The sequence below is a fragment of the Solanum pennellii genome, chromosome 1, assembly GCF_001406875.1.
Source record: "Solanum pennellii chromosome 1, SPENNV200".
NCBI lineage: Eukaryota > Viridiplantae > Streptophyta > Magnoliopsida > Solanales > Solanaceae > Solanum > Solanum pennellii.
In genome coordinates, this window is record NC_028637.1 from 103,501,841 (window position 1) to 103,528,108 (window position 26,268).

General features: G+C 37.7%; 1 pseudogene; it reads right to left on the reverse strand.

The window, feature by feature from the left end:
- Nucleotides 1-26,268, reverse strand: part of LOC107008164 — a 57,619-nt pseudogene that overhangs the window by 19,336 nt on the left and 12,015 nt on the right.

Sequence of the window (26,268 nt, forward strand, 5' to 3'; positions counted from 1 at the left end):
TAGTATTTCTAAGAAAGTATCATTGTTTATTTTTTGGTTGAAGGGTCAACCCGTCCCAAGTCGTGGCCCGTTTAGGGATGGTTAGGCTGCTATTTTATAGGCCCTTTAACTAAAAGTGTCAGCCCACCCCAACCCAACCCATTTAACTCTCTAGCCCGTTAGGGTTGGTTTGGTTGGGTTGGGCCAGCCATTTTGACAGCTCTACCCTCATATATTTAGGCAAAATGGTCGGTTTGATTATTGTACTAGTTCAAGGGGAAATAGATGTAAAAAAGCATTATTGGAAATAAATAGAATGTTCTAGTTCTTTTCTTGATGTAAAAAAGCATTATTGGAAAGAAATTGAAGTTGATGAAAAATCTATCATAATTCATCTATTTCCTTAAAAGGACAAGATGTAGTCTACCAAATTCTTAGTTGTCTGTATATACTGTGACCCATCACCTCACTCTAGACATTTTAGATTTTGAGAGCAAATCAAACTCTAAAGGATAGCAGCAGCAAATTCAACATGATTTGAACTGAATAATTCATAATCAGATCTTATGGGTAAACGAGGTCCATGTCTCCTTTGTGGCATTAAGAGTAAGTTCTATACACCGCCTATATCCCATCTTTTATCTTTATCAATAATCTCATGCTTTACGGGATACTTGATTAGGTTATGCTTAAGAATTATGTACCAGATGGGTTCAGCAAATGAATTTTGAAGACTCATATGCATAAACACTAAATACTTTCCATAAAATGGTGCATATGTTAAAAAATGAAACATAGAGTACATAACTATTTTCATCCCTCGAGCCAAATGTATACAAATTTTCAGTACATCTGCTATTAATCTGAAAGGAACTGAGGTCATTAAGGATAAATTGTGGATTTGGTCCCCAATCCCTACCACCCATGCACATCTAGTTCCCAATTATTTAATCTTTTGAAAACCATTGTCCTAACTTTCTAGATGATGTACCCCCAAAACACCACTCTTCACCACTCCCTAGGATTTTTACACGCACCACAAGCATGAACAACCCCTTACCACATACAACAATGTAGGTCTAACCATCACTTTATGGAACATACCTTTAAGCCATGGCAGCACATTTTTATCACAAAGTACCCCGGGATGCATGCCTTCAATTTACCCACCCTACTCCAATATGATGTGCGACATCATAAGCCTCTATTAAGGACCCAAGATACTTGAAGCTTCCTCTTGTGGTCTTGAATAGGATTTGTGAGTCATTCCGCACTTCCACCTCTTCTTCAAGTTACGTCATTGAAGTTACACACGAAATACGTTGTTTTAGCTTTAATTAACCTAAAAACTTTATTCTGTAAGATCTGTCCCAGAACTTCCAGTTTTTCGTTTAACTCCACCCCATGTCTTGTTATTCTATACTATGTCATCTGTGAATGGCAAAAACCAGAATACCCTTCATTGAATGTATCGTGTCAATTCATCCATCACTAAGGCAAAAGGGAGCAGGCTAAGGGTTGTTCTCTAGTGCAACCCCATCATAACCGAAAAGTGTTCCAAGCCTCCTCCCAATAATATTAGATGTTGGCAGCCACACTACAAAAAGTCTCAATGGTGCACTTAATTAAATATTTGGTTATTTACTTAGAGGACCGAGAATCACTTCCTACTCACTACATTTTTTCCTTCTTTTATTAGGGGTGCACCCATGTTCTAGAAATCCTAGATTCGTTTTTCTAAATATTATTTTTCCTCAAAAGATTGTGCAGCCCGTTATTGTTGCTTGCTTGTTTACTGATTTCCTTAATCTGATATCGCGTTCTTGAATTTATTGCTGCTGTTTCTTTTTTCTACTTTGAACAATATCTTTCTGTAGTTTATTTCTTATATTTATTATCGTCATTGTATTGTGTGACTGTTAATGTTTAAGGATTGCCCATAATTTGTTGCTTATTGCACACTTGATTACTCTATAACTGGCGTTAATGGCTTTAGGGTTTGATGTAGTTTATGGTCATGTACTTGATTGGCAGTGGGGGCCGGGGGGCGGGGTGGTGAGGGTACCAAGGGAGATCCTAGGTTGAGAGTTGGGTGTTGAAACATAGGGACATTGACAAGGAAATCGATACAGTTAGTGAAGATTCTTATAAAGAGTAATCAATAAAGCTTGTGTACAAGAAACCAAATGGGTAAGAACCAAGGTCGGGGATGTAGATGGATTTAAGTTATGGTACTAAAGAAGATTCAGGAGTAGAAATAGAGTAAGTTAGGCTTTTAGTAGACAAGGAACTTAAGGAGCAAGCGGTAGAAATTAGGAGGGTGAATAATAAGTTAATGTTCATTAAGCTAGTTTTGGTAGGAATATGTGCAGGAAACATGTTTGGACGAGGAGGTCAAAAAAAAATTCTTTGTTCTGGGAGGAGTAAGACTAGGTTGTCTGAGTTATCCTGCGTGCTGAGAAACTAATTTTATGAGGGGATTTTATAAGTCATATAGGGACCACTTTGGGAGGATATGATGATATATACAAGGAACTTTTGGCTTTAGGGATAGAAAATGAGGAGTTTTCTTTTAAACTTCGTGAAAGCTATCGAGATGATCATAGCTGATTCCAGTTTCTAGAAGAGGGAGGATCTTTTGTAGTGTGGTGGCTAAGACTCGGACAGATTCTTCGTCAGAAAATGTGATAGAGGTTTATGCAATAACTGGATCTTACGGATCAACATAAGCTCATGGTTATGGCTAACTTCAACTTTCTTGTATGGTTCCTTAACATAGTGATGAAAATATGAGTAAAGAAACAGTTGAAGCATCCTTAAGGTGTCAATGCATGTTTCACACAAGGAAATTTCCTCTTGTTTCTAATATTATACGTACTCTAGTTTCATGACACTTCCATTCTCATGGAATACATTCAATACCTTTTTACAGTAGATCTTCATTGTCAATGAACATTGTGCTTTAGTTTGTGACCAGTACAAATTGTATTCATATTTATCCCAGTTTAACCACTAAGTAATTTTGAACTCAAACAGGATCCCGCCAGTGGAGACCTGGGCCACCTGAAAAACCAGTGCTATGAATTGCATGTGGATCAAGGTGGCGCAGGGGTCACTACATAACTATATTCCCAGACATGCAAACAGAGAAACACAAAGCTATCAGTTACCTTCTGAGACGACGACGCGTCTCTTAGCTCGTGATGACCAAAGGCTAGAAGTTGGAGTAGTGGTTTCTGGACCGGAGGGATCTTCAGCTTGTCTTGGAGAGGAACAGAAAAACATACCAAGCTTAGTTTCAGCAGGATCATCCTCGATCATCTGCATGCAGATGGAAGAAACAAATGGTAAAATACTTTTACATATATAGTGAGCACTTAACTTGTCTCAGCAAATATGTACATGTTCTGAATCAAATCCTTTCTTAAGCGTACAGGTTATAAAAAATGGAAAACTAATATCTTCCTACTCAATTTCTGGCCAATATTTCTCTTCTGTTTTGCATGATAGTAAGCGCAAAACTCTTAGTGCACGTTTGGTTGGGGAACGAGTTATTCCGGATTGTTATCCCACCCTCAATGTGGGATAAAAATAACACTAATATCCCGGTATAGCTAATTCTGGGATGAGCTATACCATGATTTAAACCCAACTAAACATGGAATAAGTTCATCCTAAAATTAATCCCAAGATTAGTTATACCATATTCCTCGTACCAAGTGAGACCTTAGTCAAAGAAAATTATGAGATAGGTGAATTAGGCCAATCATTGTAGATGAACCTTCCCAAAAAGTAATCCTGTAGTGCATATTATTCTGATTCAAAATATTTCAACTACAAACTTCTCTTATTCCATTGATTAGAAATGGATAAATTCGAATCAACCCCACCACACAAAAAAAAGGAGTAGAGAACAGGGGAAGAATCTACAGATCCTACACAACAAATTTAAGAGTGAGATAGAAAATTTTGTGTTGGTGACTAATACTCGAAAGAATCACGACACTTGGATTTATTTTTACGCAGGAAATTCTTGCCGTTTTCAGATTATTGTGATGTGCCTTTCAAATTACGTAATGTTAAATCACATTCAAGATTTTACCATATAAGTCGTAGGGATGAAATTAATATATGATACTCTACAAGCATAATCTTTGGTTTCTTTCTTGCTCGTAGGCCATTAATTATAGTGTCTCCCCTAAATTTGAGAATTAACTTCCCTTTATACAATGAACTGAAATTGACAAATTTCTGGTAAATTGGATTTAATAAAGATATAAACTGACCAGTCCAACTATACTTAACCATACAAATAATACTAGCTTGACCAAAATAAATAAAAAATCTATTGTATTAGTACTTTATTGTTTTATGTGCACTACTAACGTTTACCTTTGTTGGGAGAAGCAGATAAAGATACTTTCTGGAATCCTAACAGTGTGCCAAAAAGTAAGAGATCAAAGCTTAGACAACGCGTTTTGTCGCCTGTGGAAAGACTCCAGAGGCAACTTTATAACATTACAGGAACCAGAATTTGAAAATATACGAGATGGTGGTGAAGATGTCCACCCAAAACAACAAGGACATGTCCAGTTGTCTTTTGCTTGGGTGTTAGCAATTTTCTAATTTCTTTCTCTCCAAATGCAAAATTAGTTGCTCTCTCAGTAACACTTCCTTTTATTCCCTAAACATTCTTACTCTCTGTTTTTCCAATGATACAATCTGCTAACCATGCAGCAAATTGAGTTTGTATATGTAGAACACAGGATCTTCTGTTTCGTACCATAAAAGAATTATGTTTTCCCATCTAGTTCATGGGTTTGCGCATATTCTTCTAAAAATTTTCAGGAATATTCGAAACAAAGTTTGGAATATCTCAAATTTTCTCTCCAAATTGAAAAGCCACACTTGCCTGCCACTCTGGGAAGCAAAAAGATACTTTTGAAATTATCTGTAGAATGGCAGAAAAGATTCTTGGAAATTCTTTCACCATCAAAATTTTTCGAACTAACTAGGAGTGACTCGTTTTTTCCTACTAATATCTCAACTCCTACTCCATTCACCAATTGTTATCTATCATTAATATTCAAAACATCAGTAAAATACCATACTCGTGCCCCAACCCTCACCTTTCAACTGCTATCAAGTGTGAGTAAAACACGACAAATAATATTTAGACCAGTTTACCCAAAATAAAAATCCAATAAGAACATTACTCCTTTGAGAACCCTTTTTTTAAAACCAAGAAAGCAGCAAATTACTGTTACACCAAATAGTTTTTATCCACAACCTAATAGCTGCATCCTCAAATAAAGAACTAAGCATACTCCACACCATCAAATAAACACTAAACAAAGTACTACTATCAAAAGATAATTGCAGTGACATTCTTGCTAATATGGAAATTTCTAGTTGACATATTTATATGGGTGAGTTCTTGGGTTCTCCTAAATTGTCTAAAAACAAAATTCTCCAGTCTTGGATGCTGAATCTTGGATAAGAAATAATTTCAATACAGAATGTTGAATAAAGTTCTCATTGAATTGAAAAGGGGAAAAAAATATATTTGAATCTTGAATCTTTGATAAATTTTCAATTAGTTGCAATAACAATTTCAATATGTCAATGTAATGGCATTACATTACAAACAAACAAAAAGACGAGGAGGAGAAAGAAGAGAGTTACAAGAGGACTCCAAAAAGCCATGAAAATAAACGTTGGGCTCCTCATCTTCCTCAATCCCTCTAATGCCAAGAAAGTTGCCAAATGGAAGACATGTATATAGATGAAGTCTTAAAAAACACGCATGGGCTAATATATCTAATTTATTTACTTAGACAATATTTAATTAGTTATAGCTTATATGATTTAATTCTTTATTTGTTAGGATTTTGAGCTTATGTTAGAGTAAGAATTAGTACATCACTAGTAAAACCATATGCGCTTTGTGCGAGAAATTAATATCACGAAATACATAAAATAATATTTAAAATCTATCAGACATTAGAAGTAAATCACTATATTATTTTACATAAAAGATTAATAATGTAAAGAAAAATGAAAATTAATACATCTTATAATTTATCCTTAATAACATACAAGAATAAATTAATGATTACAAAATTTTATACCGTGATCTATAACATAAGCAATGATACCACATAACCACTCAACATGAGTAACGTACACAAATATTTAGTTGTGAAGAAAAAGAAGAGTTTCAGAATTTTTGTTGCGTTGAAATGAGAGTAAATCTCTCTTATTATAGACAACTGTCACGACCCGCCAGATACCCAGGCAGATCGCAACCTGCCTAGGCAGCCAGCAGCAGGCGCAAGGGGGCAGGCAGCCCAAACCGGTCAGCAGACCAAGGTGCAGGCGCCCAAGCAGGCAGCAGTTGGAGGGGCAGCCGTTACAACCGTTTCGGCAGTTTCAGCCGTTTCAGCTGTTACAGCCGTTACAGCTGTTACAGCAATTAATGGGCGGCAGTTTCAAGCCTTGGGGAGGCTTGGCAAAACGTGGGGCAGACTAGTCAAGGCTAGGAGTCCATTTTTGGAAGACTTAGAAGCATGTCTTGAGGGCATGGACTTAGGGGCTTGTATAGTAGCATTTATTTACTCTTAGTGGTTAGAGTAGTATAAATAGTAGGGTCATTGTAATTTGTAAATCATCCAACAATTCAATTGACTAATAGATACTAGTCCATTCTTCCAAATTCTGCTTTGTCTTTCTTCTTGATTTCTCTTAGCGATCCAAAATTGTGTGAGGCTTACTTGAGTTTGTGAGATACGTGAAAGATTCGTGAGCAAACCGTCAAGTGCCGCACGGAGTCTTGTCTAGATAGAAAAGTCCGTGACAAGTGGTATCAGAGCAGGTTCATCGTAGGAGAATGACGAACGAAGGAGACGGCGCTAGCAGCACCCCCAACGTCCGCACTGATGGTGGTAAGAAGAACAAAAAAGGGAAGAAGCAGCAGACGGGTAATGAACCCAATCTGCCTGGACTTCCACCAAGTGTTCCTCCACCAAGTGTTCCTATCCCAAGCGAAGGGCAGACATCTCTCCCTCCTCAGATTGTCGATGGAAGTGACGAAGGCACCGGCGAGGAGCCCGTGGACGTTACTGTCGGACCGGAGTGGATTGCAAGAGTCGAAATGGCGAGGCAAGCCGTTGAGATCATAGGCCAGCGCTTGAACAGAACGGACAGAAATCTCAAAACTCTTGAAGAGTACTCCCTTGAGGAAGTTGAGAACGTCCGGAAGGAGTTGGAGGCACGCCAGCGAGCCGAGTACGAGACAAAGGAGGCCATTACTTCCTTAGAGTTCAAGCTTAGGGAAGCACTTGGCGCAGTTGAGTCGCTTAAGGCCGAAGTGGCAGCACTCAAGGAAGAGAGAGAGGTTGTTAGATCCTCATCACATGACCGGGAAAGGGAAGCCAGAGTTGAGGCGCCCAAGCCACCTGTCTTCAAAGGCGTCCGTGACGCGCAAGAGGTGGATAATTTCCTTTGGCACTTGGAAAATTACTTCAAGTGTATGCGGGTTCGTAGTGATGTGAACAAGATCAACACTGCTGTGTTGTATCTTTCGGAGTTGGCCATGCTATGGTGGAAGCGTAAAGAGTCTGACATCGCAAAGGGGACATGCGCGTTGAACACATGGGAGCAGTTCCGTGAGGATTTCAAGAAGGCGTTCTTCCCTAGCAACGTTGTCTATGAGGCAAAGCGCAAGATGCGGGAGTTGAGACAGAAGGGCAGCATACGCGCGTATGTGCGGGAGTTTACCACCCTTACATTTCAGATTCCCAACCTCAGGGACGACGACGCATTGTTCTATTTCTTGGATGGGCTGCAAAATTGGGCCAGAACGGAGTTGGAGCGGCGACAAGTCAGGACTATAGACGACGCCATTACGCAGGCCGAAGCCTTGACAGACTTCAGGCAGGAGAAGTCTTTCAGTGCCGATGAGGACGACGAGGTAGGCAGTCATGATGATAGTGGGGAAGACAGTGGCGAAGGCGAGGAGCAAAAGCCACAACCCAAGAGGCGTGACACCTACGGGTCCAGCGGCAAGAAGCCCGGAGATCGTGGCAACACGGTAAGGGATTCCAAGGATGGTTGCTTCATATGCAAAGGGCCGCATGGTTACAAAAGATGCCCTGAACTGAAGAGTCTTGGTGCTGTCCTTCGTGAGCGGAAGGAAGAGAAAGCCCAAGAGGAAGACGGAGAGACTAAGCAGTTGGGCGTGGTGAGCCTATGCGGAGCTGCGATTGAACAACCATCGACGAGGCCAAGGCAAGATAAGCCAAGGCAAGCGGAGCCAAAGCATGCTGAAAAGGGACTTGCGAAGTCGATGGCATGCGCTCAAACAGTCGACGTCACGATCAATGGGAAGATTGCTCGTGCGTTGGTCGACACCGGTGCGGAGGTCAATGTTGTGACCAAGACGGCAGCAACAAAGTTGGGGTTGCGATACACTGCAAGCAACGCCCAAATCAGGACTGTCAACGCATCACCAACTCCCATAATTGGAGTTGCGCACGGGGTGAACATCACGGTAGGCGATTGGCAAGGGAAAACCAAGTTCATCGTCGCCCCCATCAACATGTTTGATGTTATTCTTGGGCAGAAGTTCTTCCAGCAGTGCCATGCAGTAATCGATCCTCATCTCCAAAAATTGACAATCATGGAGAAAGGAAGGGAATATACAGTGCCCATGGTGAAGGCACAGGCAACGGAGGGACAGGCTAGACTGACAGCCATGAAGCTCGAGAGGGTCGACGTGAGAAAGAGGTTAACACCAACAGCAACCATTGCAAGTTCGAGAGAAGACAGTGGTGCTGGAAAGACCTTGCCACCGCGCAGGAAGAGGGTTCCGAGTAGGAACGCTGACGTGATGAAGAAGCCGCCGGAGCACTTGCCTCCGTTGAAGGAGGAAGTTCGTGTGATCGGGTCGAGAAAGGTCGGGACATCGATGAAGAGACTGCTCGAAGGGATTGGTCGAGTACGCGAGTTGATGGTCGCCCGGCAGACGCCGATACAGAAGCAATGCGACGCGGTGGTCGCATCATCAGGTGGGGGAGTTTGTCACGACCCGCCAGATACCCAGGCAGATCGCAACCTGCCTAGGCAGCCAGCAGCAGGCGCAAGGGGGCAGGCAGCCCCAACCGGTCAGCAGACCAAGGTGCAGGCGCCCAAGCAGGACGCAGTTGGAGGGGCAGCCGTTATAACCGTTTCGGCAGTTTCAGCCGTTTCAGCAGTTACAGCCGTTACAGCTGTTACAGCAATTAATGGGCGGCAGTTTCAAGCCTTGGGGAGGCTTGNGGAGATCGGGTCGAGAAAGGTCGGGACATCGATGAAGAAGCTGCTCGAAGGGATTGATCGAGTACGCGAGTTGATGGTCGCCCGGCAGAACTCAACGCCGATACGGACGCAATGCGACGCGGTCGTCGCATCATCAGGTGGGGGAGTTTGTCACGACCCGCCAGATACCCAGGCAGATCGCACCCTGCCTAGGCAGCCAGCAGCAGGCGGAAGGGGGCAGGCAGCCCAAACCGGTCAGCAGACCAAGGTGCAGGCGCCCAAGCAGGCAGCAGTTGGAGGGGCAGCCGTTACAGCAGTTTCGGCAGTTTCAGCCGTTTCAGCTGTTACAGCAGTTACAGCCGTTACAGCTGTTACTGCAGGTGGAGAGGCGGCAGTTACAAGCCTTGGAGAGGCTTGTTCAAGGCCTCTAGGCGTGGGGCAGACTAGCAGCAGCTAGGAGTCCCTTTTTGGAAGACTTAGAAGCATGTCTTGAGGGCATGGACTTAGGGGCTTGTATAGTAGCATTTATTTACTCTTAGTGTTTAGAGTAGTATAAATAGTAGGGGCATTGTAATTTGTAAATCATCCAACAATTCAATTGACTAATAGATACTAGTCCATTCTTCCAAATTCTGCTTTGTCTTTCTTCTTGATTTCTCTTAGCGATCCAAAATTGTGTGAGGCTTACTTGAGTTTGTGAGATACGTGAAAGATTCGTGAGCAAACCGTCAAGTGCCGCACAGAGTCTTGTCTAGATAGAAAAGTCCGTGACAGTTTGGTGTGGAAACGGAAGTGCTTTCGGGCGAGTGGTGAGTTCTAGAGATCCTGTTACGGCTAACTCTAGGCGTCGCACGCACGGGGCACGTAAGGCCATGTGCGGCCAGACTCTATGATGGACCGCGCGTGGGCGATTCCCCTGTGTGAACCATGGTCTTCCTCCAACAATCTTTGCAGTGATTAAATTCTCAACTCCCTTGGGCAGGCGTCCTCCAACAATCTTTGCAGTGATTAAATTCTCAACTCCCTTGGGCAGGCGCACAACTGCGGGTGTAGCATTGGCCTTGCAAAGAAGGCATCTGCTTTGTCGCACGACATCTCATGTCGGGCGGCGGGGTGGATGTCGGGCGTGCATTGACAGAGCTATTCACGTACGGCGCATGAGTGGTATTGGGCATGTGTGGTTAGGTTGGATCCCTGCTTCGAGCAGCGACGTCCTAACTCGCATGCCAATTCGGTGGCGGATGAAGCGCAATCTAGGCTGGTCGGATGTCGGATTCCTGTGCTGCATACCTAATGCATAGGCATTGTGCACGTGCAAACGGTCGCCTTTCGCCCCTCGCATCCCATGCGCGGGGTGAACCCAAAAGACGCTCTCGCGTCCCACTCCTTCCCTTGCTTCGTCGTGCGATGGCGTGGTCCGTGAGCGGCGCCTCGAATTTTCGGATACCGTAGACGCAGTGGGCATGGGGCCTTCACCGACTTCTATCTTCCAAAAACGAATGCTCCTTGCGAATGACTGCCGCGCTCGCCCTTGACCCGACCGTGCCCGAAAGGGCNAACACTAGTATGAACAAATATTTATTATGCTTTATCAAAAAGGTTACATTTATTTAGAAAAGTTTTAACCCTTCATAATTGTCAAAATCTTTCATAAAAGTCACAACTTTTTATAGAAGTCGCAATTCTTCATTAAAATCGCAACATTTCATAAAAGTCGCAACTCTTCATTAAAGCCTTAATTTTTCATAAAAATCACAAATTTAGTAAATATCTCAACTTTTCATGAAAGGCAAGGCTAATTTTATAAATAATTTAATTAAAAGTGAATTTTAATTTGTAATGGCGCCACATAAACGGACCTAAGATTCTGTCATATATATATATAATTAAAAGTAAATTTTAATTTGTGATATTTTAATTTGTGATGGCTCCACATAAACGGACCTAAGATTCTATCATATATATGTATATATATATATATATATATATGATATTTAGTATTATACGATATGATGTATAACTAATACATAAAATATTATTAATACACTCTATTCTATATTCTTATACAATTTATCAGTTAAGCCGATCCATTTTTAGGCCGACGAACATCAAACTAGGGTTTTGGGAGTGAATGGGTTTGCGGGTTTGGGTTATATTTTTGGGCGTGGATATTATGTATTCGGGTGGGGTTTTTTATAAAAAAAAATCAGGTGGGCTTTTAAATTTTGGTAGAAATTTCATCAATGTGGAATCAACAGATAGAATTAAGATACGTCTATCACTATTAGTATGAATGGTATGAACTCCAAAATTTGGACAATAAGGACATTGATGTACTAAAAATATAACAAAGGGTATAGACAAACCAATTTCAATAATTCAGGGGTGTATTTCAATTTTTCCCGTTCATCAAACCACCTTTATTATTGTTTAAAAATTATAAGGGACATTTCATGCGCATAAATAATTTTACTATGATAAAGTTTGAATAAATTATTTTAAAAGGATTAGTATTTCTAGATAAAACTATGGATCATTATTTTAAAAAGAATGAATTCCTATCCTGATTCTCCATTGAATTTGGATTGATTAAAAGACATTGATTATTTTCATCAAAAATCCTTCTGTAGAATCAAAGAAAAGAAAAATAGATATTGATAAATGAAGAAGGATGAAGACGAGGAGAAAATATGCAACAAAACGAATAAATGAAGAAAAATAATTGAAAATGACGAAGAAGGAGACAGCTTAGCAAATTCAAGGAATTGGTGAAAAAAAACAATTTTAAAAGGTTAATGAATCAACTCATATAGTTATTATACATATGCTGAGGTGGATGAAATTTTATAGGAACATAATGAAACACCTAGAAATGATATGATGCAAATATTTAATCTCCTTAACATCGAAATGTTTTTCGATAAACATTTAATGATATTCATTTGATAAAAGTTGTACATCTAACAACTCAATTATGAACCTTACAAAAATATGATACTTAATATATGTTCTTAACCATTCTCTATGGTATTAAAATGAATGTCAATCAAGGGAATTATGTTCCCATTCAAAAGCTAAATAAGGTATTATTTTACTTTTATTAAAGATTAAGGTGTTAAAAGTATAGGAGAATAGTAACTCTGTTAAGATTCAATTCTCCACCTTGTAATCACCTAATTCCTTTTTCCCTTATCCTACCCCTAATTTTATCAAAACAATATACCAATTCCATAAAGTGAGTCTGGAGAATAGAATATATGTAGACCTTATACTAGTTTAGATAGAGAAAGATTAATTTCGATAGATCCCGATTCATGAAAAATCAGTTGAAAGCAATATATTAATTTACTCGGAGAGAAAAAAAAAGTGAATAAAACGATACAATCACCCTCAAAATGTGCATTTCTTGTTGGTTACTTACTGTGCTTGATGTTTCTTGAATCAATATGCCATTATATATTGATCATTAATTTGCTCATATAAAATGTTATTAAGATGAAAATCAGATACTTCTCGATATAAAATTAAACAACAAATATCCAAGTCTCTTTCTTATTACATACAAGAGAAATTTCTCAATTGATGGTTCAAGAGTAATAGGTATGGTCACTTTGTTAAATCATCACAAAGAGGCAGAGGCTAAGCCAGAACATCTATGTTCCTTTCACACAATAGCGTGTTTAAAGTCCTACTATGCTAAAGAAGCATGACACATAGGGTGTTGGAGAAGATTTAGATCACAGAGCACAACAAACCGCTAAACCAGTGCGTGTGACTTTGCTCACCTATCATGAGTTTGACTTGCGCAAATGGTATTTGGAGGAAAGGCATGATTTTCTCTCAGCAGTAGTAAAGTTTATAACCAAATTCTATATAAATTATGCAAGAGAGTCATAACCAATTTAATACAAAAAAAATGAATTTTGCATAGATAAATAACCAAAAACATCACTAAACAGAAAAGAAGTAAAAGAAAAAAGCAGAACGGAGACAAATACAGCGAAAAACATTACAAAGCAGAAAAGATTTGCACCATGAGACTCTGAAAGCTCCTTTATTACGATAATACCAAAATATCAAGTAAGTGCACTCGTATTTATCTTTATTTTGATACTTATGGTCCTCTTGAATTATCTTTTTCCCTATTTCTTTCTGGAATTTGTGGAATATGGCATTTATTATTTGTTAGAACAGACAAAGAAATTACAAAACATATTATTCTTTTTTTAATAAATAGAGAAAAAAACAGAGCAAACTAAAGAAAATAATAGAGAAGAGAAAAGAATAACCCTGCACCAGCAGTGCAGTTGAGTAGCAGCAGAGAAAATAGAGATAAGAAGAAGAGGAGAAGATAAAATAAAAAATAAGAGAAGAACTTACCTCGAAGAGAAGTCACAGGCTCCTAGCAGTCGAACTCTAAGCAGATGTTTAGGAAGAGAAATCGCATGAGTATGTTTTTACAAAAAATTTAATATAAAACCCGTCGCAGCAGTCGAACTCGCTAATACGCGCCTTTCGTTCCTTTCTCTCTTCTCGCTTCAGTCATATAAGCGCTCACTTTTTCTTCTATTCCCGCTTCGGAAAACCGATATAGCTTAGCTCCACCTTGTCCAACATTCCGCCCCATACAACAAAGTTGGTCAAACTCTATAGAACCTGCCTTTAAGTTTTGGTGGCAGCTTCTCTTAATCACACAAGACCTTAGAAGCGAACTCTATTTCATCCACTTGGCAACAATATGATCTGTGATATCATTCCCGTATCTTTAGATAATAGACCCAAGATACTTGATACTTCCTCTCTTTTGGATGTCCTGGTATCAAGCCTCACTTCCCTGTGAGTCTCATGGTTACGTCAGTAAACTTCCCCTCAATAAAACGGTAGCTAAGACAATAATAGGATATCTGCATTTCAAGAACAAGGAAATCTTTTTTAAGATGAGTCATTATCATCTCACCAAAAAATTGTGAATCTAGTTTTCAGGACTAATTTTGAGATAACGACCTCATAAATTGACATCAAAACTGCCAAGAAAAACATGAGAAACATTCATGATTTGGCAACTCACTAAGGTGTGCTCAAACAAACTATTGGGAAGTCTTTGGAAATTGATTTTCATTTCATTTCATTTCATTTCTTTCTGGAAAAGAAAGTTAATGAAACAGTTTAGGAGAAGAGGGCCAAATTGATAATATTTAGAATTTGGGGCTAATGCAGAAGTTGGTTCAATTTTGGTTTGAGTAAAAGAAAAAAGACAAGTTTTTCTTGTTTTGTCTTCTTTTAAAAATGTTTGTTTGTTCTTCTAGAAAACAACTTAGTTCCTGATAATCAAAAAACAAACGTGGTTTGTTCTTTTTAAGATCCTCTTTTACCAAGGCAACATTGCCTTCAGAATATCCGAAATCGAGGAGCCAGAGTCTTAAAGAATATTTCCAAGGAAATAGCCAGCTCTATGTTAATACCTTTATCTTCTTAATTTAATTCACAAGTTGAGGCATACATACCTAATAAGAAATTTATCCATTTATCAGTCACAGAGCCACCTGTATGGACTTCAACTCTCACCTGCAGAGTAAGAATGAGACCCCCATATATTTAGGCAAAACGGTCGATTTGATTATTGTACTAGTGCAAGGGGAAATGGATGTAAAAAAGCATTATTGAAAATAAATAGAATGTAGTAGTTCTTTCTGGGTGTAAAAAAGCATTATTGGAAAGAAATTGAAGTTAATGACAAATCTATCATAATTCATCTATTTCCATAAAAGGACCAGCTATAGTACCAAATTCTTAGCTGTCTATATATATTGTGATCCATCACCTCACTCAGACATTTTACATTTTGAGAGCAAATCAAACTCTTAATGTTAGCAGCAGCAAATTCAACCTAATTTGAACTGATCTTATGGGTAGAGGAGGTCCATGTCTCCATTGTGGCATCAAGAGTAAGTTCTACACACCACCTATATCCCATCTTTTATGTTTACCAATAATCTCATGCTTTACAGGATACTTAATTAGGTTATGCTTAAGATTTATGTACCAGATGGGTTCAGCAAATGAATTTTGAAGACTCACATGCATAAATGTTAAATACCCAGATTTCCATAAAATGGTGCATCTGCTAAAAAATAAAACATAGAGTACAGTACTTTTTTCATTGATCGAACCAAATGTTTATTAATTTTCAGTACATCTGCTATTAGTCTGAAAGGAACTGAGGTCATTAAGGATAAATTGTGGATTTGGTCCCCAATCCCTACCACCCATGCACATCTAGTTCCCAATTATTTAATCTTTTGAAAACCATTGTCCTAACTTTCTAAATGATGTACCCCCAAAACACCACTCTTTACCACTCCCTAGGGTTTTTACACGCACCACAAGCATGAACAACCCCTTACCACATACAACAATGTAGGTCTAACCACCACTTTATGGAACATACCTTTAAGCCATGGCAACACATTTTTATCACAAAGTACCCCGGGATGCATGCCTTCAATTTACCCACCCTACTCCAATATGATGTGCGACATCATAAGCCTCTAATTAAGGACCCAAGATACTTGAAGCTTCCTCTTGTGGTCTTGAATAGGATTTGTGAGTCATTCCTCACTTCCACCTCTTCTTCAAGTTACGTCATTGAAGTTACACACGAAATACGTTGTTTTAGCTTTGCTTAACCTAAAAACTTTATTCTGTAAGATCTGTCCCAGAACTTCCAGTTTTTCGTTTAACTCCACCCCATGTCTTGTTATTCTATACTATGTCATCTGCGAATGGCAAAAACCAGAATACCCTTCATTAAATATATCGTGTCAATTCATCCATCACTAAGGCAAAAGGGGCAGGCTAAGGGTCGATCTCTAGTGCAACCCCATCATAACCGAAAAGTGTTCCAAGCCTCCTCCCAATAATATTCAATGTTGGCAGCCACGCACAAAAAGTCTCAATGGTGCACTTAATTAAATATTTGGTTATTTACTTAGAGGACCTAGAATCACTTCCTACTCACTACATTTTTTCCTTCTTTTTTTAGGGGTGCACCCATGTTCTAGAAATCCTAGATTCGTTTGTCTAAATCTGATTTTACCTTAAAAGATTGTGCAGCCCCTTATTGCTGCTTGCTTGTTTACAAATTTCCTTAATCTGATATCGTGTTCGTGAATTTATTTCTGCGCTGCCATAAATACTACTGCATTTTTTGGTTCCTACTTTGAACAATATCTTTTCTATAGTTTAATACTTCTATTTATTATCCTCATTGTATTGTGTGACTGTCAATGTTAAGATTCAGGGTATTTGTCCTTATGGGCTGCCCATTTTTTGTTGTTTATTGCACACTTGATTACTCTATAACTGGTGTTAGTGGCTTCAGGGTTTGATGTAGTTTACGGTCATTTACTTGATTGGCAGCAGGGCCGGGGTGGTGAGGGTACCAAGGGAGATCCTAGGTTCAAAGTTAGGTCTTGATACGTAGGGACATTGACAAGGAAATTGATACAGTTAGTGAAGATTCTTATGAAGAGGAAGATCAATAAAGCTTGTGTACAAGAAACCAAATGGGTAGGAACCAAGGTCAAAGATGTAGATGGATTTAAGTTATGGTACTAAAGAAGATCGAGGAGTAGAAATAGAGTAGGCTTTTAGTAGACAAGGAACTCAAGGAGCAAGCAGTATAAATTAGGAGGGTGAAATAAGTTAATGTTCATTAAGCTAGTTTTGGGAGGGATATGTGCAGCAAACGGGTTTGGACGAGGAGATCAAAAAAACTTCTTTGTTCTGGGAGGAGTACGACTAGGTTGTCAGAGTTATGAAACTAATTTTATGAGGGGATTTTATAAGTCACATAGGGACCACTTCGAGAGATATGATGATGTACAAGGCACTTTCGGCTTTAGGGATAGAAAATGAGGAGCTTTCTTTTAAACTTTGAGAAAGCTATCGAGATGATCATAGCTTATTCCAGTTTTTAGAAGAGGGAGGAGCTTTTGTAGTGTGGTGGCTAAGACTCATATAGATTCTTTGCTCCTTAGAGAATGTGAAAGAGGTTTATGCAATGACTGGATCTTACGGCCCAACATAAGCTCGTGGTTATAGCTAACTTTAACTTTCTTGTATGGTTCCTTAACATCCTTAAAGTCAATGCATGTTTCACACAAGGAAATTTCCACTTGTTTTTAATATTATACATGCTCTAGTTTCGTGACACTTCCATTCTCTACCTTTGTTTTATAGAAAATCTTTATTGTCAATGATCATTGCGCTTTAGTGTAAACACTTACTAATTTTGAATTCAAACAGAAACCCCCCATTGGAGACCTGGGCCACCTGAAAAACCAGTGCTCTGCAATGCTTGTGGAACAAGGTGGCGCGTTATGGGGACACTACATAACTATATTCCCAGACATGCAAACAGAGAAACACAGAGCATGCAGATGGAAGAAACAAATGGTAAAATACTTCCATATATATAGAAAGCACTTAACATGTCCCCGCAAATATGATGCATGTTCTGAATCAAATCCTTTCTTAAGCATACAAGTATTAAGAAAGTGGAAACTAGTATGTTTCTACTCAATTTCTGGAAAATTTCTTTCTTTTGTTTTGCATGATAGTAATCACAAAACTCTTAGGGCACGTTTAGTTGGGAACGAGTTATCACGGGATTGTTATCCCACCCTCAAAGTGGGAAAAAATAACACTACAATCCCGGGATAACTAATTCCGGGATAAGTTATCCTATGATCTTATCTACACTGAACATGGGATAAGTTCATCCTAAAATTAATCCCAAGATTAGTTATCCCTTATCTTTCGTACCAAACGAGCCCTTAGTCACAAAGAATTTAAGAGGTAGGTGAAATTCAGCAACAAAATGATTGTAGATGCACCTTACCAAAAAGTAATTTTGCAGTGCATAGAATTCTGATTCAAAAAAGAAAAGGAAGAAACAGTTAACCCAATAATACTATTGATTCCAATTACGAACTTCTCTTATTCTATTGATTGGAAATGAATAATTTGAACCACCCCCAAAAAAGGAGCGGAAAACACGGGAAGAGAATCTACAGACCATACACAACAAATTTAACCGTGAGACAGAAAATTTTATCAGCATTCTTCCACTGTCCAAGTGGTTGTTTTATGTTGGTATAATATTCAAAAAAATCATTTACACCATGAGCTCTAAGAACACTTGGTAAGCATGTATCTTATTCACGATACATGAATTTATTTTTTGCAGGAAATTGCTTTCGTTTTCCAATTATTGTGATGTGCATGTCAAATTATATAATGTCAAATCACATTCAGGATTTTACCAAATAAGCCGTAGGGAACTAATTACTATATGATACGCTACAAGCACAATCTTTGGTTTCTTTCTTGCTAAATGGTCATTTATTATAGTGTCTCCCCTAAATTTTGAGAACTAACTTTCCTTTACGCAGTGAACTGAAATTGAGGATTTTCAATGAAGATATGAACTAACAAGTCCAGCTATATTTTAATCATACAAATAATACTAGCTTGACCAAAATAAATCTGTTGTATTAATACCTTATTGTTTTATGTGCACTTAACATTTACCTTTTGTTGGGAGAAGCAGACAAAGATCCTATCTGGAATCCTAATAGTGTCCCAAAAAGAAAGAGATCAGAGCTTGCACAACTTTATAACATTCTACAGGAACCAGAATTTGGAAACATACCAGATGGTGGTGAAGATGCTACTATAATTTATGCAAGGAACAAATACGTTCCTCCTAATGAGATTGGTCTTGGAGGTATGCTGCTCGTATCACCAACTACTACTACCGAACGCTGCACGTCTCTATCTCCAATGGCAGAAGATAATGCTTGTTGCTCAATGAATGTTCCAGTAGAAAATCCAAATCTCTAAGTGAATTTGAGGTGCATGCATAAGATTCAATAGGGCAGCCCGGTGCAATTAAGATTCCGCTATGTGGTGGGGTCTTGGGAAAGTTCCGTTTTATTGGGTGGAATTTCCATGAATTAGATATGTCAAATTCTACTTTTTAGGTGCATTTAATATGTTAATTCCAATGTTTATCTCTGTGTGCTTACCTACAAGCTTGTTAGTTTTTGTCGACATCGTGGTAGAATTACATTGTGACATCTCAAAGGGCATTTGACTTACATATGCTTGTCATTACAACTTCAATGTCTTGCATTGTACTTTGTTTCAGAATAAATAATACTATAATGGATCATGTGGCTATCCATAATGAAACTACTGGAACTAAGGGTGGAGAATATTATTCCTTATAAAACCCTTTTTCTCTAACCAGGAAAGCAGCAAATTATTGTTACCCGCCAAAAAGGTTTTATTCACAACCTAATAGCTGCATCCTCTAACAAATAACTTAGCATACTCCACACCATCAAATAAATACTGACCAAATTACTACTATCAAAAGATAATTGCAGTAATATTCTTGCTTGGATTGGAAATTTTTACTTGACATATTTATATAGGCGAGTTCTTGGGTTCTCCTAAATTGTCTTAAAATGAAATTCTCCAGTCTTGGATACTGAATCATGAATAAAACATAATTTCAATACGGAATCTTGAATAAAGTTCCAATTAGAAAGAAAAGGGGCAAAAAATTATTTGAAAAGATGTTGGGCTCCTTATCTTCCTCAATCCCTCTAATGCCATAAAGGGATAAGTACATGAAATTCTGTCAATGGTGGCATATAAATGAGCAAGCATGGTAAGATGGAAAAAATATGTGTCGTTGCTGCATCTCAGTAGCAAGAAACTCTCACCTAAAAAAAGAAACTTTTGTAACCAAGTCGATTAAACAATAAAACGGTTGCTAAGACCATAATAGGATATCTGCATTTCAAGAACAAGGAAATCTTGTTAAGATGCGTCAATATCAACTTACCAAAAAATTATGAGTCTAATTTTCAGGACTAATGTTGAGATAAGGACCTCTTAAAGTGACATTAAAACTGCCAACAAAAACATGAGAACATTCATGATATGGAATCTCACAATGGTCTGTTCAAACAGTCTATGGGGAAGTTCTCGGGAGTTGATTTACTTTTCATTTCTTTCTGGAAAAGAAGGTTATGAAACAGTAAATTCATTTACAAGAAGAGGTATAAAGTGATAATATTTAGAATTTGGGGGCTAATGTAGAAGTTGGTTCAATTTTGGTTTGAGTAAAACAAAACTGACCAAAAAAATTATTTTGTTTTCTTTTGAAAACTAGGTAAATTGCCCGCGCTTCGTGCGGTGGTGAATTATGTCAATAATCTACTTCTGAACATTAGATAATATAAGTGTTTTCGAGAGAGTACAACCCTATGATAAATTTCAAGAATAATTTATCCAAAGAAGATATAAAACGTTTTCTAATCTTAAAACGCAAAAGATTTGATTCTAAGTGTTTATGGATTTTGTTATAAATTCTTCATTTTACCGTAGTTCTTCATCACCAACGTCTTTCGAAAATATATGTAAATTGTTTCATTGTCTTTATTTGTATTTTCAAAAAGTGGTTCAAACATTTTATTCATCAACTTCAAGAGTTTTTCTGCTTCACGCGATAGTGAACTATGTCAATAATCTACTTCTGAACATTTGATAATATAAGTGTTTTCGAGAGAGTACAATCCTATGATAAATTTTCAAGAATATTTTATCCAAAGAAGATATGAAATGTTTTTTAATCTTAAAACTAAAAAAAATTGATTCTTAGTGCTTATGGATTTTGTTATTAATTATTCATTTTTCTATGGTTGTTCATCACCAAAGTCTTTTGAAAAGATATGTAATTGTTTCATTGTCTATATTTGTATTTTCAAAAAGTGGTTCAAATATTTTATTCATCAACGGCGAGAATTTTTCTCATATTCAAGGCCTCTACATACAGAATCTAAATATTATACATCTTATATAATTAGGTGTGTACTTGATAAGTTTATTATACATCTTGGATTTCAATGCAATAACATATGTCACTCAAACAATTTGGATTAAATGATGTCTTCGCAAGTCCCTTATTCAAAATATCGGCAGTCGATGACACTAATTTGATAGACAAAAGACATATTTTGTTGTTTAGGTTTCGATCAACATGGTAAAAACTTTATTTTTTGTAACTTTTAATCTAAAGTTTATAAGGAGATAATTATTTCTTTAATATTTCATTGATATAGATTCATTTTACTTTGAGGGGTGATTCATTGACTCCAACTCAACATTTGAACCCCAAATGTTTGATTAAGATTGAGTATAATACTTACCATCCCACTAAATTCCTTTATTTTTAGGTTGTCACTAATCGAGTGAATGTCTCGATGAGATGGAAAGTTGAATAAATAAAACTCCAAGTTAGTGTGGAACCACCATTACTTTTGAACACTCAAAGTCCCTTCTTGGACATCCCATGGATCTTTTAGCCACTGAAAACTCTATAAAGATCAAAGTTATTTATTTTACAAGTTAAAGAATTCTAATCTACATGACACCAATAGTCTAATGATTACATTAAATTTTTTATTAACATATCTTTACTTCAGCATAATGATCAAAAGCATAAACATAAACAACAAAGTTTAAAACATGTACTCAAAAAAAATTAATAAATAAGCATAAACTAGTGATTATAAAAAAAAATAACAGGATCTTTAATAATAAAATGAAACATAAAGGAAAAGGTTGAACCCACTCAATTCACATTATCCCCTTAAGAAATTTTTTTCATTCTAATACCCGAGGTTTAAAGGAATAGATCATCTCAGAACAGAACGATTCTAAGTGTTTTGATACAAAATCAATAGTGTCAGTGAGCCAGTAAACAGGAGCAAAGTGCACAAATATTTAATTGTGCAGCAGTTGAAGAAAAAGTTTAGAATTTTTGTTGTGTTAAATGATAGAAAATCCCTCTATTTATAGACAACAAAGGATAGTGTGGATAAATGTTTATGGTGCCTTATCCAAAAAGTCAAAACTCTTTGGACAAGTCACAATTTTTCATAAAAGTCTCAATTTTTAATAAAAGATGCAACTCTTCATAAAAGACACAGCTCTTCATTAAAGTCGCAACTCTTCGTAAAAGTCGCAACTTTTCATAAAAAGTCGCAACTTTTTCATAAAAGTCACGACTTTTCATGAAAGAGAAAACTAATTTTGAAAATAAATAAGTTAAAAGGGAATTCTGGTTTGTGGTGGCGCCACATAGGCGGGCCTAGGATTCACTTTTATATAAATATATGATATGATGTTTGTTTGTTCTTCTAGAAAACAATTGTCCTGATAACAAACAAATGTGGTTTGTTCTTTCTAAAACTCTTTTTTACTAGGCCAACATTGCCTTAAGATGCTTGAACTTTTGCAAACCGCACAGTACTGTGATTTTCGGGTGCATCAGAGTATCAGAATCAATGAGCCAAAGTCTTGAAAAAAGTTTCCAAGGAAATAGCCAGCTCTATGTTAATATATGTATCTTCTCAATTTATTTCACAAGTTGAGGCATACTCACCAAATAAGAAATTTATCCAATTATCAGTCATGGAGCCACCAGTATGAACTTCAATTCTCACCTGCATATTATTAATGAAACCATCTTATATTTAGGCAAAATGATCGATGGATTATTGTACTAGTGCAAGGGGGGGAAATGAATGTAAAAACATTATTGGATATAAATTGAATGTAGTCATTCTTTTGTAGATCTTCTCTCAGTAATGTAATCTGAGGGCCTTCCTTTGATTTTTCAATACTTAAACTGATTCCACAATCGCAGGAAAAAATTGCATTATGCATCCTTATTATTTGGAAACTCTTTTATTTTCTCACCCTTAGATATTTGAATTATCGTCTTGAAACTATTTAACACTTCCTTGACCTAAGATTCATTGCTTAATAAGCCTTGACCAAATCCAGCATTCACCCCATGCACACCACGCCCCAAATCACAACCCTTTTTTCATTTGATAGAGAATCTAAGACTTCTCTCATTGGAGTTCTAGAATAAATAGTTGAGAAATTACCGTAATCAAAGTTGATGAGCTGTCGTGAGGGGAAAAAAGAATAATTCAGAATAGAGAAAGAAGTTAATGAAAAATCTATCATAATCCATCTATTTCCATATAAAGGACCAGCTGTAGTCTACCAAATTCTTATCTGTCTATATATTTTGTGACCCGTCCCTCACACAGACATTTCAGATTTTGAGAGCAAATCGAACTCTAATAGTTAGAAGCAGCAAATTCAACCTGATTTGAACTGATTCATTCATAATCAGATCTTATGGTGAAACAAGGTCCATGTCACCATTGTGGCATCAAGCGTAAATTCTATTCACCCCCTATATCCCATCTTCTATTTTTTATCAACAATCTTATGCTTTCCAGGGTACTTGATTCAGTTATGCTAGGATTTATGTGCCTGATGTTCAGCAATTAAATTTTGAAGACTCACATGCATGAAACACTAAATACCCTAATTTCCCTAAATGGTGCATCTGTTAAAAATAAATCAGAGTGCTTTAATTTTCTCATCTTTGGAGCCAAATGTTAATTAATTTTCAGTAAATCTGTCATTAGTCTAACAGGAATTGAGGTCATTTAGGATAAACAGTAGATTTGGTCCCCAATCCCTGCCATACATGCACATTCAGTTCCCATCTATTGAATCGTTTGACACCACTCTTCTCCACTAGCTAGGGTTTTTACATGTACCACAAGCATGAACCTCCCCTTACTTACCTCTATAGGTTACTCCCACCTTGCCCAATATACCTTCATTCCTAATCTAATCTCTCTTAGTATACGCGCACATATCCATCTGAGCATTCTCATCTCTCCTACATTCATCTTCTGAACGTGACTGACAAGCATTGTGCCCCATACAACAATGTAGGTCCAAACCCGGGATGTGTGCCTTCAATTTACCCACCCTACTCCAATATGATGTGAAACATCATCAATCATTCTGTCTACTATAATGAACCCAAGATACTTGAACTTTCCTCTCTTGGTCTTGTGTATGATTTGTGAGTCGTTCCTCACTTCCACCTCTGCCTCAAGTGTTACGTCATTAAAGCTACCTGAAAACTTTAGTTTCTATGATCTGTCTCAAAACTTCCAGTTTTTCTTTAACTCCACCCCGAATCTCGTTATTCTATACTATGTCAATCTGCGAATGGCATAAACCACAATACCTTTCATTGAATAAATCGTGTCTATTCATCCATCACTAAGGCAAAAAGGAACAGGCTAAGGGTCGATCCCTGGTGCAACCAATAATATTATATGTTGGCACCCATAATACAAAGGTTAAATGGTGCACTTGGTTTAATATTTAGTTATTTACTTAAGAGGACTTGGAAACACTTGGTTAAATAATATTATATGTTGGCACTCAGTACATTTTTCCTTCCTTTTTAGTGGTGAACCCATGTTCTAGAAATCCTAGATTCGCCTGTCTAAATCTGATTTTTCCTTAACAGATTGTGAAGCCCCTTATTCTTCTTGCTTGCTTGTTAACTGATTTCCATAATCTGATATCGCGTTCGTGAATTTAGTGCTGCGTGCTTATAAATACTACTGCATTCTTGGTTTCTACTTTGAAAAATATCTTTTCAATAGTTTATTGCTTCTATATAATTTCGTCATTGTATTGTGTAAATGTCAATTTTAAGATTTAGGGTATTTGTTGTTAAGGGTTGCCCATTTTTTGTTGTTTACTGTACATCTGATTATTCTGTAACTGGCATAATAAATTCAGTGTTTGATGTAGTTTATGGTCATGTACTTGATTGGCAGCGGGAGGCGGGAGGCGGTGGCAGGGGTGGTAAGGGTACCAAGGGAGATCTTAGAGGTTGAGAGTTGGGTCTTGAAACATAGGGACATTGACGAGGAAGCCGACAGAGTTAGTGAAGATTCTTATGAAGCGGAAGATCAATATAGCTTGTGTTCAAGAAACCAAATGAGTAGGAACCAAGGCCAGGGATGTAGATGGATTTAAGTTATGGTACTCAAGAAGATCGAGGAGTAGAAATAGAGTAGGCATTTAGTAGACAAGGAACTCAATGAGCACGCGGTAGAGATTAGGAGGGTGTATGATAAGATAATGTTCATTAGCTAGTTTTGGGAGGGCTAACAATTAAGGTAACTAGTGCATATGTGCAGCAAACAGGTTTGGACGAGGAGGGCAAAAAAAATTTCTTTGTTCTGGGAGGAGTTGGACGAGATTGTAAGAGTTATCCCGCATACTGAGAAACTAATTTTATGAGGGGATTTTAGGGGTCACGTAGGGACCACTCCGAGAGTATATGATGATGTACAAGGCACTTTCAGCTTTGGAGATAGAAATGGAGAAGTTATGCTTTTAAACTTCGTGAAAGCTATCGAGTTGATCATAGCTAATTCCAGCTTCTAGAAGAAGGAGGAGCACTTGTGACCTTTTGTAGGGTGGTGGCTAAGACTCAGATACATTCTTTGCTCCTTAGAAAATGTGATAAAGGTTTATGCAAGGACTGGATCAGGAGAGGGGATCTTACAACCCAACATAAGCTCGTGGTTATGGATTTAAAAATCAATAGGATGAAGAAGAAAAGGATATAGCCCAGTACAGAGACAACAACTATTGGACACCTATTTTCAGAAGGAACTTCCAGGATTAGGAGATTAATGACCTCCTTCCCTCTTAGAAACTCTGCAAAACACTACATTGGTGATCGAAGATCAAAACAAGATTCTTTGGGGTAATTCTAAGGAGAAGACCTACACTGTGAAAGAATGCTACAAAAATTTGAGCTCCCAGAATGGCATTCTACTAATTTGGCCTTGGAAACATGTCTAGAAAACTAGGCAACCCCTCAGAGTTTCTTGTTTCACCTGGACAGCCTTGAAGGAAGCATGTCTAACACAAGACAACTTCAGGAAAAAAGGTGTAATCCTCATCAACAGATGTGTCATGTGCAAGCAAACCAATGAGAGTGTTAAT